The sequence below is a fragment of the Pollachius pollachius genome (assembly GCF_949987615.1).
Source record: "Pollachius pollachius genome assembly, chromosome: 11".
In the NCBI taxonomy this organism is placed as follows: Eukaryota; Metazoa; Chordata; class Actinopteri; order Gadiformes; family Gadidae; genus Pollachius; species Pollachius pollachius.
The window spans coordinates 904,092-916,874 of record NC_136944.1 but is presented as its reverse complement, the minus strand read 5'-3'; the positions used below and the strand labels follow the sequence as shown (position 1 = coordinate 916,874).

At 47.1% G+C, this 12,783-nt stretch overlaps 1 long non-coding RNA gene across 1 annotated transcript; it reads left to right on the top strand.

The window, feature by feature from the left end:
- The first annotated feature begins 9,547 nt into the window (after window positions 1–9,547).
- Window positions 9,548–10,830, top strand: LOC307082443. The gene is made up of 3 exons (XR_013812220.1): window positions 9,548–9,629; window positions 9,892–9,979; window positions 10,291–10,830. It is a non-coding gene; the product is annotated as an uncharacterized lncRNA (long non-coding RNA).
- Window positions 10,831–12,783: the final 1,953 nt, after the last annotated feature.

Below are 12,783 nucleotides of genomic sequence, written 5' to 3'. Positions count from 1 at the left end.
AACCCGTTAGCCGAAGGTTGATCTGAGTATTAGGGATGTTTTATGGGTTCATGGGTTATTTAGGCATATGGTTTATGTTGGTTTTAATGGTTTGTTAAAATGGTTACAGGTTCTAAGTTATTGTTGTAAGCTGGAGTAATGGGTTGGGTTCTGATGTCTTCAGTCTTCTTTCCAGCTACTCTCCTGAGCTCTGCATCTTCATCACATGAGTGTTGCTTTACTGATGAGGGTGGGGTCTGAGTGAGCAGAGGTGCATACTGGGATACAGAGCTGTCTGAAGTCTACAGGTCTGTGGACACGCCCCCTCAGGGGAGACCGAGTGTTTGAGAAACTGTCGTGGTGTCAGTTACATGAACTAGAATGTTCTTTAAGATGGAGACAGGGATTCAGAAGGAGAAACACCAGGGGGAGATGAGGGGGCTCCTCATCTCAACGACTAAAACACAACTTCAGTCTGACACAGAGAACCATGGAACACATTCAACAGTCCCCTCCAGGCATCGTGACTCCTCAGGAAGAGTTTCATTTCCAAGAAGATCTTATTCGGGGCCATTCCAAGATGGATCCTGCTCCTCAAGAGCCACCCCCCTCCACTGGGTGGTCTTCTGAACAGATGACCTCCTTCCTGTCCTCAGGCTGACTGAAGCTGCACCGCTTGCATCTGTGAAGGCCCCTCATTCAGGAAACCACTGGACTACAAAGACATGACTTCAGAGATGTTGAATCAACCTGGGACACATTTTGGAGGCACCGAGCATAATCCATGACCAATGTGGGACGCCACTGAAGAATATTGTACATAATTTACGTCTCTGGAGACATTGATTGTTCTGTTCTGGGTGTCCTGGCAGGAGAGCTGGGGTGGATGATGGAATGTTATTTGGCATGAGGTTTTTACCCTGCATGAGTGTTTGGCCTTTTATGGCTCAGTGGTGTGTGTGGGTTTGACATGAGATGGATGATATTTGAGCATCGCTAGGGTGTGTGTGTGTGTGTGTGTGTGTGTGTGTGTGTGTGTGTGTGTGTGTGTGTGTGTGTGTGTGTGTGTGTGTGTGTGTGTGTGTGTGTGTGTGTGTGTGTGTGTGTGTGTGTGTGTGTGTGTGTGTGTGTGTGTGTCCCTCCCTCCCACTCACACCTGGCATGCGGGTCTATGTGTGTGTCCTGGGTTCTATGTGTGTGCGTCCTGCTTGCTTTGACAGTGATAATGTTCTTACGGGGGTCTATGTGGTTGGCTTGGGATATTGGAATGGTCAACTAAATCATACCTGATGGACGGCCACACGTTTGCTTGAGGCCTCCATTAGACATGAAGAGCCCGGAGCGACGCTCCGGAGCGATATCCAACACACTGGGCAGGAAGGAGAGGATCCAAATCAAGTGTAAAAGGATGTGAGCGGCGTGTTCCGATCAGTGACTTCAAACTAGGACTACACAAATCAGGATCAATGGAGGATGGACACCTAAAGGCGTTCCACAAGGAGAGTCTGAAGTTGGAAAGGGACCTCAATGGATATTCAAGATGACCTTCAGACCTGTAGTGAGGCGGCTCTTCCTACCTGGCTGGATTGATGGAGAGCCCTGTGGATCTTGTCTGGCTCTCAGTTGCACGTCTTCTCAGGCTGAACTGTATTTGTTTCGTACAGGACTAGCTGAACGATTGGTTCCCTTAAATCAGAACCAATCTGGGAACTCCAAGTAGTTCACTCTTCAAGCTGAAGTTGTACTCTTCAGATGAGGAGGTAAGGAAACCTTCACTGGGGCTTCACGGTGTATAGAAGAGAACTTTTCAAAGTGTTCCATGGTACTCTGATGAAGACCATTGTGTTTCACTGGCTGAGAGGAAGAACCCTCATATCTTTCTCTTGGCCTTTCTCCTCTGCAAATCCTGGCGGCATATTGAAGGATATTCCAGCTCATGTAACTGATGTCACGACAGATTCTCATACACTTGGTTTCTCCTGAGGGGCGTGTCTATAGAACTGAAGACTTCAGACAGCACTGTATCCCAGCATGCATCTCTGCTCACTCAGACCACACCCTCATGAGTAGGATGAAAAACTCTAGCGATGTAGAGTTTTATAAGTAACGAGGGAGCAGAAAAAGTTGATTAGAACACAATGGCATGTCAAGTCTGTAAATCTTTAAACTGTGAAGATGGTTGGATAGTTCAGGAATTGGGCTTCATTTTATTATGGGCAGTCAAATGCCCACTTCTCACTGGACCTGTACATGTGTTTGCTGGATGGCATGATATGCTGTTGGTGACGAGGCGGTCAGGGTGACGTTGCAGGGCTATGGTTGGCTCTCTGTGAGCTCAACGTTTAGATTTACTCTGTATGGTTTGTACCCTGAATAATCTAGATAATTGTTCTGTTAATTTTAAAATGTAGACACGGTTTTGTAGTGAATGATTCCTTTGTTTTTAGGCAAGGATTTGAGGTTTAAAGTTGTTGTGGGAAGTACATGGTAGTTCTTCGTACGGTTTTGAGTGATATAACTTGTACACACTGTGTGCATAATAATGTAAAGGTACACTGAATAGTAGTAATGACCAACAGCAACGAACAGATAACATCAAGGTAAGTCTGTTGGCTGTGTTTTAATGAAGACCATCGCTGGACTTCAGGATCTTCCTCCGTTCAGCTCAAGGTGAGGTGCTGGTTCTGTTTTTTTCTTTGGTTGGTTCCGGCCGGAATGTTCGGATTCCAGTCGGGCGGTTTGAGCTTCCCACCGTGGAAGGTTCTGAGTGCGGTCACTTGATTTAGCCTCAATGGTTAGCATAGAACGTTGTAGTCTTGACAACCATAAGAACCCTCCTGGCAGTTAGTTGGACGTGAGTCACCTGAGGGAATCTGGTGGAAAGTTGTGGATTGTATTTGCATAACCTCGAGCCGTTGCCAATGGAAACTATTTTTCCGTCGGTTTCCATTGGGAATTGTTACCCCTTATCTTAAACAACTTAAGTTTGATATTAAATACATACTGACGCGTACATCGTACAATATGTTGATAATTTCCAACGGTTGCGCCATACTTTAACCACGTTGACGGGACTCTCGCTGCGTACAAAACAGCACTCTACTTGCGGGCCCATTTCTGACCATCAGTGAAGGCTGAAAATCATTTCAAGGTGGAAGACAATTTGGCATTTCTTCAACGGAACCCAGCAGCTGAATATGGCTGAGTATATTTGATTTAATATTGATACTGCTTAGTGTTCTTTGTTACTTCAGCTTTTGTACATTCTAAATATCTGGTGTCATTAATTGCCACAGAAGTTAAACCCTACCCAATGGAATGACGTTAAACAATGACGTTGGTAATGAGTTACCAACCGATAATATCAAAGCTAAAATAATGGCCGTCTTTCCCACATGTTACAGTAGAAGAAACTCTAGAACTGTACAAGGTCAAAAACGTAACGTGTAGTTTGTCCCAAGGTGTCTGCCTCCTCACCCAGAGCCAGACCTCCACCTCCTCACCCAGAGCCAGACCTCCACCTCCTCACCCAGAGCCAGACCTCCACCTCCTCACCCAGAGCCAGACCTCCACCTCCTCACTCAGAGCCAGACCTCCACCTCCTCACCCAGAGCCAGACCTCCACCTCCTCACCCAGACCTCCACCTCCTCACCCAGAGCCAGACCTCCACCTCCTCACCCAGAGCCAGACCTCCACCTCCTCACTCAGAGCCAGACCTCCACCTCCTCACCCAGAGCCAGACCTCCACCTCCTCACCCAGACCTCCACCTCCTCACCCAGAGCCAGACCTTCACCTCCTCACCCAGAGCCAGACCTCCACCTCCTGTCAGAAGTCCTCCAGAACAGGTCAGTGCTCTGGTGTGTGAGTAGAGTCTTCTCAGGTCAGTCTCAATGCATGGGCTGAACCACTTCTTTAAACTTGTGGACTGCTCTGTCTTCATTCCCAAAATGGGATGCTCATGTCCGGTCTAGCTTTTTCTAGCCTTGAGTTATAAAATAATAGCTAAATTCAATTCAATTTTATTTGTATAGCCCTTAATCACCATTACAGTCTCAAAGGGCTTAACAAGTCAAATATTTATGACACCCCCCTTTACCCAAGCCCCCACAAGGGCAAGAAAAAACTCCCTTGAAATTAGCAAGGAAGAAATCTTGAGAAGAAACGCATAGTGGGGGATCCTTCTTCCAGGGATGGTCAGGAGTGCAATGGGTGCCATAATTGACATACAGGTAAATACATGCACAAAAATGGTGATGTGGTGCTGGCCAGTTGACCATGAGGAGAGTCCAGGCATCCAGTCCAGTCACCGCAACATGCTAGAACAGACAGAATAGTGAATTAGAACGGAACAGTACATAGCGGGAATGTATACTGCATTAACAAAACACAAACAACCAGAGTGGTCTTCACTTCGCATTTTCACAATCGTTTTCACAATCCTATGTTCCAAATGCAAGATCGTAGAGGTGCGTTTTGAGCTTTCCTTTGAATAGCTCCACAGAGTCAGCTTCCCTGATCACTTGTGGCAGCCTTTTCCATAGGAAGGGGGCTCGATAGGCAAACGCTCTCTGTCCGGCCGATTTCTTTTTAACCTTCGGCAGTGAAAGAAGGCCAGCTCCCGAAGACCGGAGGGACCGAGAAGGACTATAAGGAATGATCAGGTCCTTCAGGTAGGATGGAGAAGATCCATGCACGGCTTTATAGGTTAGCAGTAGCACCTTAAAGTCTGATCTGAAAGTTATTGGTAGCCAGTGCAGAGAGGCGAGAATAGGTGTGATAGGATCAAACCTTCTCGTTCTGGTCAGCAGTCTAGCTGCAGCATTCTGTACAAGCTGTAGACTTTTTGTGGTCGATTTTGGTAGTCCCGAGAACAGTGCATTGCAATAATCCAGTCTTGATGAAACAAATGCATGAATCAGTGTCTCTGCATCCGCTGCAGATAACATTGGTCTGATTCTTGCAATGTTTCTCAGATGAAAAAAGGCAATTCTAGTTATGCTTCTAACATGTTGGTTGAAGCACAGTTGAGGGTCGAACAGGACCCCAAGATTCTTGACTGATGCACTCTGTAGGATGGCGAGTCCATCCAACCACAGTGAGACATCCTCAAACTCTCTCCGGTCCCGCTTCGAGCCGATAATTATCAGCTCTGTCTTCCCAGTGTTAAGCTGGGGGAAGTTTTGTGACATCCAGCCCCTCACCGCAGCTAGACAGGACTCAACCCTCTGGATCTGGGGCGAGTTCCCTGAATCCACTGGAATGAAGAGCTGGGTGTCATCCGCGTAGCAGTGGAAACTAATTCCGAAGCTGCGGATAACGTCGCCCAAGGGAAGCATATAAATTGCAAAAAGTAATGGGCCAAGGACCGACCCTTGTGGTAAGCCAAAGCGTAGTTTGCAGTGTTTTGATTCTGAACCCTCATGGAGCACAAATTGGGTTCTATCTGTGAGGTACGATTCAAGCCAACCAAGGACCTTACCTCCGAAACCAACATAGTGCTCAAGACGGTGAAGAAGAATGCTATGGTCGATCGTGTCGAACGCAGCACTCAGGTCCAGCAGCACAAGCATTGAGCTTGTATTTTTATCCAAGGCAAGAAGGACGTCATTTACAACTCTTGTAACAGCAGTTTCAGTTGAGTGGAAATTCCTGAACCCTGACTGGAAAGGTTCGAAGAGATTGTTCCTCGTCAGATAATCGACGATTTGCTTTGCTACAATCCTTTTCTGTACCTTGGACAGGAAGGTCAGGTTCGATATAGGCCGATAGTTCCTGACTAAGTCAGGGTCTAGGCCAGGCTTTTTGAGTAGCGGTTTTATCACCGCAGCCTTGAAATTGGAGGGAACAATTCCTGTTGAAAGCGAAAGATTCATAAGCGAGAGGATAGTAGGCCCCACAGTTGGAAGAAGTTCTTTAAGAACCTTGGAAGGGAGAGGATCCAACATACAAGTTGTTGGTTTCGATGCCTTTATCACCTTTTCAAGTTCCACCAGAGGAATTGCCTTGAACTCCAAGAAAGTTGCGTCAGAATTCCCCATCCTACTAGGCAGGACCCCATCCTGCCCCACAGGATGTGTAGGACAAGCTGCACGGCAAGCATCAATTTCCTCTCTAATCGATTGAATCTTATTCACAAAGAAATCCATAAATTCACCTGCCATGATGGACGAACTTACTGTCTCAGTCTGATTCTGAGTCAGACTCTTCACCGTGTCAAAAAGAAACTTGGGATTGTTTCTATTCAAGTTGATGATACGGGAAAAGTAGGCTTTCCTGGCAGTAGTCAGCGCATATCTGCTCACCTTATAGGTGAGCAGACTGTTGTGCCATTCAAGATGAAAGACCTCAAGTTTAGTCGAGCGCCATTTGCGTTCAAGGATTCTGAAGCTTCGCTTCATAGTGCGCGTTTCTGCATTAAACCAGGGAGCTGGTTTTTTCAATGATCGTTTTTTAATTACGAGCGGGGCAACTGAATCAATGGCAGCAGACAGGGCAGCGTTGAGGTCATCAGTAAGGCAGTCCACAGAACCCCTATAGTTACAAAGAGGAGCAAGTGAACGGGGTAACTTATCTGCCATCGCTGTAATGGTTGCAGGTGTGATGCGGCGACAGCTGAAAGTAGCCTGCTGATCGTTGCAGGTGCAGGATACCACCACCTGGAAAGTGAGCAAATAATGGTCTGATAAAGCTGAGGTGTAGGGAGAGACCACTAGCTGTGAGATGTCTACACCGCGGGTCAAAACGAGGTCCAGCATGTTTCCACCGATGTGGGTTGGGTGCTGGACGAGCTGTTTGAAGCCAAGCGTATCTGTAATGGACAGAAAAGCCCTTGCGAGGGCAGTAGATGGGTTATTCACATGAATGTTGAAATCCCCAATGAGCAAAATATTGTCTGAATATGTAGCCAGATCAGCTGCAAAGTCAGAAAACTCATCAACAAAAAGTGAATACGGTCCTGGGGGACGGTATACTATAGCTGAAACGAAAGAGTCTGGAACTCGTTTTGCTTGTCGGGGAGCTGAGGAGCAGAACGCAAGCACCTCAAAGGATCTGAATGTATATCTATTCTTTGGCTTTAAGTTAAGCTTAGAATTAGATATCAGGGCTACTCCACCACCTTTCTTAATTTCTCTAGATACTTGAGCGCTGACGTAATTGGGGGGAGTAGCTTCGTTTAGGGCTAGAAACTCATCTGGTTTTAACCAGGTTTCACAAAGGCCCAGTATGTCGATCTTATTATCAACAATTAGATCATGGACCAAGAGCGCCTTAGATGAAAGCGACCTTATATTCATGAACCCTATTCTGAGTGCTTCCATTTTATTATTTTCAGAGGGAGTCCGATTAACACTCAGCTCTGAAGCGATCAAGGGGATGGTGCGATTTCGACATACTGGTCGCGGCCCTTGCCTGCGGGTTTTACACCTCAAGACAGTGCGAGGCCGCACCACCGTACATATAGGAACAGCGTTATTTTCAGAGGGAGTCTGGTTAACACTCAACTCTGATAAGATTGGTGCAATAAATACACCTTCCTGATAAACTGGATCAGCTAACCTGTTGCTAGCAGGTTTGCTAAGCTCCTGCAACCCAGTGTGCTGTGATTGGATGAGTCACGCCTGGATAAGACATCTGTCTATGTTTTTTGACATAATTGAGGCGCCTAACCCAGTAGGGTGTAGGCCGTCTCTCATGAGCACACCAGGGCGGCCCCACAAGGAGGGCCAGTTATCAATGAAACCAAAGCCCTGCTCCGAACTAAATCGTGCCAGCCAGCGATTTAGAGACAATAATCTACTATAGCGCTCATCATTACCCTTATCGGGTAGAGGGCCAGAGAGGATTAATCGATGCCGACACATCTTTCTGGCGAAGTCACAAAGCCTAGCTATGTTACTTTTTGTGACTTCAGTTTGTCTCGTCCTAGCATCGTTGGTGCCGACATGAACTACAATGTTGTCGAAAGTAGTGTCGGTGTTTGCCAGCACCCTAAGATTAGCTTCAATGTCGGGAGCCCTGGCCCCGGGTAGGCAAATCATTTTTGCTGGCGAGTGTAGTCTAACTTTACGTGTAACAGAGTCGCCTATGACTAGCGTTTTTACCCCCGAAAAGGACTTGCGAGGCAGGCTACTGACAGCACTCTGCCTCGCAGGTGGTGCTGCCGACAGAATTGCCTTGACGGAGTCGCTGCTAACGATAGCGTTAGCTCTACGAGTCCGCCTGGCGGGTCTCTTCTCTGTACTTTCTGGAGCATCTGTCTTCTTTATGCTCGCCACCCTTTCATCCTCCAACTGACATATACGTTTCTCTAACAGAGCAATCTTATTTATGAGAAAGGCGGAACAAGAGCAACCGGAATCCATGCTTACCGTGGTTGATGCAGACGGAGCTCCAGCGGGGGAAACAGCGAATACAATACAGAGTATGCAGAACAGGTCGTAGATATAAATGCCGGAAAATAGATACAAACCAAGATACAAACCGAGGTAGCAGGTCGACGCTAAGCGTCCTGCTAACCAAACCAAACAAACCAAGCCGGCTACCCGGAAGTTGCGTCTGCGGCGTCACACAGCGTCTGCGGCGTCACACAGCAGCCTCGGGTCAGCCTGTGGAGAGAGAGCACAGGTTAAATGAATTGTGTAACTCTGTTTCGGATGAGTCAAATAAGTTTATTGTTGGGCAAATGCTGATATGCATTTGCAAATGCTGATATGCTGATATGCTGCTGCTGTAGCTGGAAGGCGAGGCTGAGAGGATGGGGACCGGAGGCTTGTGGTGCCAGGATGGACCGGAGACTGAGGCTGGAGACCAGGGGCCTGCAGCACCGGACCAGAGGGTAACCATCAGCATGCTCATCTGAAACACTAAAGTCCTTGGTAGTTTAGTTCTGGTTTTGATCATCGTATGACTTTAAATCTGTGCCAAGCTGTGATTTGAGTTAATTCATACCGGGGTTATGTAGGAGTCACATGAACCATTATTGTTACTAGTGCTGCTACGACCGTAGTGGATGAATTGCTGAACGCGTCATCTGTAGACGTTGTCTAATTCAACTGTTTAAATGTTTAAATTCGTCTTCCATTTTACAAGTGAACCTCAGATGCAGGAGGTGGGGTGTGTTGCGTCCCCAGGTGATTTACTGCTGAGACCAACTGTATTTGTAACCAGACCAGGAATCCATGGCTGAAGGAGCTGATGGAGGAGCCGTGCTGAAGGCCCTCCCTGGTGGAGGAGCTGATGGAGGCCATGATGGAGGCTGGTGGAGGAGCTGATGTCTGTCGTGGGGTAGATGGAGCCTGACTCTGAAGTGATCATCACACTCACTGTCACTTCTCGTAGAATACTGCTACCACAAACTACCAGCGTTTGTTAATATACCAGACAACTACATCTGTTTTACCACACATTGAAGCAAGACTTCCGCTGTTTGTTCCAGACCAGGACTCTGTCTGAGGAGAGCTGGTGGAGGAGCTGTTTGTATTTACTTAACATGGTTGACTTAATGGGCAAAATACTGTTGTTTCTTTGACATGCGTTAATAAACTACCGCTGCGTTTCCTTACTAGAACGTGTTTCTGGAGCTGAGGCGAGCTGGTAGGGGAGGCGTGAATCTGGAGGATGACCATCACTCCACCAACAAGGATCCTCGTCAGTTTGCATATAGTAAACAGAGTGGACTTGTTGTAACGCAGGATTAGTTTGTCCAGTACAAGTTAAGGCATACTACTGTGGTTGGTTACCAGACAAACTACAGCTGCTACTTTGTTAAGCGCCATTAGAGCCCATCTACTCCTGTGTTTGTGACCTTACATTAGAGCCCAATTACTACTGTGTTTGTTACCTTACAGTAGAGACAAATTACCACTGTGCTAGTTACCTTACAGTAGAGACAAATTACGTTTGTAACCAGACCAGGAATCTGGAGGACTGACGGAGAAGCCATACATCTGGAAGGCAAATCCTGAGGACGACCAGGACTCTACCATCAAGGATTCCTCGTAACTTTGCATTATCTGGACCTAGTGGACTGGGTAAGGGGTTGGGGGGTTCAACTCTCAGACCAATGGTGCCGGGTTCAAGTCCTCATGATACAGTGATGCGTCCTTGAGCAAGGCGCCCTAAAGCCTGCCTGCTCCTTAATGACGTCTCTTTGGTTCAGATAGTGTTGCATCTTTTGAATATTGAACCTAATCCATTTCCTTGTTTGGCCCGCGTAGACACACCTGAGCTGAACCCCACCTGATCCTGTTTGGTTGGGGGAAGACTCACCTGCACTGAAGCCCACCTGATCCTGTTTGGTCGGGGGCAGACACACCTGAGCTGAACCCCACCTGATCCTGACATCCTGCTGATCCCGTCTCCTCAGTTCATCTGAGCCTCGTCCTCCAGAATACCTGCTGAGCTCAGCGGTCTGAGGCTGATGGATCAATGACCTCCAGTGGGAGAGATCTTCTTTACCCCACATGTACCCGTGTGCTTCCACACGCCTTTCCCTCACGTCTGTCCCTAACCTCACTACTTCACTACTCTCTACTCCTTCCCCTTCTTCTTCCTTCTCCGTGGTTCGAACCTTTACTCTGAAGGAGTGTCTTCTTGAATCTTTACACTGAAGGAGCGTCTTCCTGCCCTCAGAGGGTTCAGCGTTAGGGTTGAGAGTCAGGGTTTAGAGTCAGGGACAGAGCTGGTCAGGGAGGACTGGTTTTACACAAACCTCTTCACTTGCTTTCTGAATGGTGGGGACATTTTGAAATGATTAATTTGGGAAAATGTTTTCCTCTGCTTTCCTTTACAAAAGTATGTATTAAACTTCTGTCAAGTGTTTTTGTTTATACTGTATATTAAAATCCTACATTGACTTCTGCATGTTTAGTGCAGTTCATTAATTGTCCTTTAACTTGGTTAATGTCAAGCTAAACTCCTGCAATACATTTAATATACATGATGAATGTTATTCAGCAATGTCCACATAGTCCGTTTTGTAAAAATATAAAACATCCATATTTCTACCAAATTCAAGCCTATTCATGTATTTAACAATGTACATACTGCCCCCGCAGGCCATTCTCTGCTACTACAACACATTCAAACCGCCTACCCGGTCTCACATCAATGTACAGTTTTGGGGAGTAACGGAATACATGTACCGGCATTACGTATTCAGAATACAAATATTCCGTTACAGTTACAATTGAAATAGCTGCTATTTAGAATACAGTTACATTGTTGAAATCAATGGATTACATGACGATACTTCGGTTTCAGCAGTTTATTCGTGCTTTCACACCAACAGCATTTAGTGTGCACTAAACAAGTTTGGTCCCTTGGTTCGGTGCGTTGGTGTGAATGCAACCACCTCACTTCGATGTGAACCAAATCAGCCGGCCGAGACCTCCCTGAACAGCTGGTCTCGGTTCGCCTCCAAACGAACCCTGGTACGGTTCGCTTGAGATGTGAAACCGAATGCACCTCGGTCCGATCTAGTTCTACAAAGTATATGCCTCTTTGGACGTAACAGGTAACTCCAAGACTAGCAGCAAATTGTCGGACCGTCTGGGAATTTGGACAGACACCCACATAAAACGAATGCTGGAAAAATCACATAAAAATGCGGATGCATTTAACACATTCAGCACCAGGATGAGGGAGAAGGAGTTCGACCGGTCCACTACCGCCCCAGACCTTTTTGTCCAATGATTGAACGATCTTTTCTCTCTCTCTCTCTCTCTCTCTCTCTCTCTCTCTCTCTCTCTCTCTCTCTCTCTCTCTCTCTCTCTATTTTAAGGCGATTTTAATAGGCAACACCTATGCACTTAGTTCAGTGAAAAAAATGTTAGATGTAATAGCAAATATCTTTCGCATGAACATACCCTTATAGTCTTTGTTCCACTACAGCAAATTATATAAAATAGTGCACTTTCAGGGAGACTTGCGCCTAACACATTCAGCCAGTTTGAACAGAAGAACACACCAGAATAGGCCTGTTTAGTAAGCAGGATTTGATGCCGCATTCCTACCATTATACAATGCAATTCAATGTGGAAGTAATCCAAGTATTCAGAATACAAGACTCAGATTGAGTGATGATAAGGAATACGTTACATATTACATTTTTGGGCATGTATTCTGTATTCTGTAACTGGATACATTTTAAAAGTATTGTAATGACCACAGGCGAGGTAGTGAGCGAAGTAAGTCCATAGGAGCTTTATTAGATTCCTCCAAAGGACAGACAGGCGCAGCTCAACCGGAACACTCAACAACCGGACACGCCCACCCGGAAGGAAACCCTCGGGACCCCCCTCTCAGAAGGCCCGCCCCTTCCTCCCAAACCCTGTGACGCTACATTACCCCCCCTTCACAAAGTTCCTCGCCCCGAGGAATCACAGAAAAAACAGCCCCCAGAATAAACGTAACTTCTCTTTAACATGACGTGCCCCCCCACATAACCACAGGCACAACGCTGAACAAAATGACTAAACTCATCCTACAGATAGCAAACAAAGTCTTTTAAGTGCCCTGGTGGCCCCCTGGGCTGTGGAGAACCCCCTCCCCGGGCCTCCGGTACAAAGGGAACTGGGTCTTCAGCACCTGGGAGGGGGCGGGGGGCAAAGGGTATCGGATACAGGGGAGGGCCGGTTATCCCCGCCAGCTGGGGTAAAGGCGTCCGACCGAGGCCCCGCCGGTGTCGCCGGGGGGGTGGGCTTTGAGGCGGCAGGGCGGCAGCGAGGGGCAACGGGACCCCCCTGGGCCAGTGGGGAGGCACCCCCTTTGTACGGAGCCAGTCTGTCTCTGTGTAGTGCCA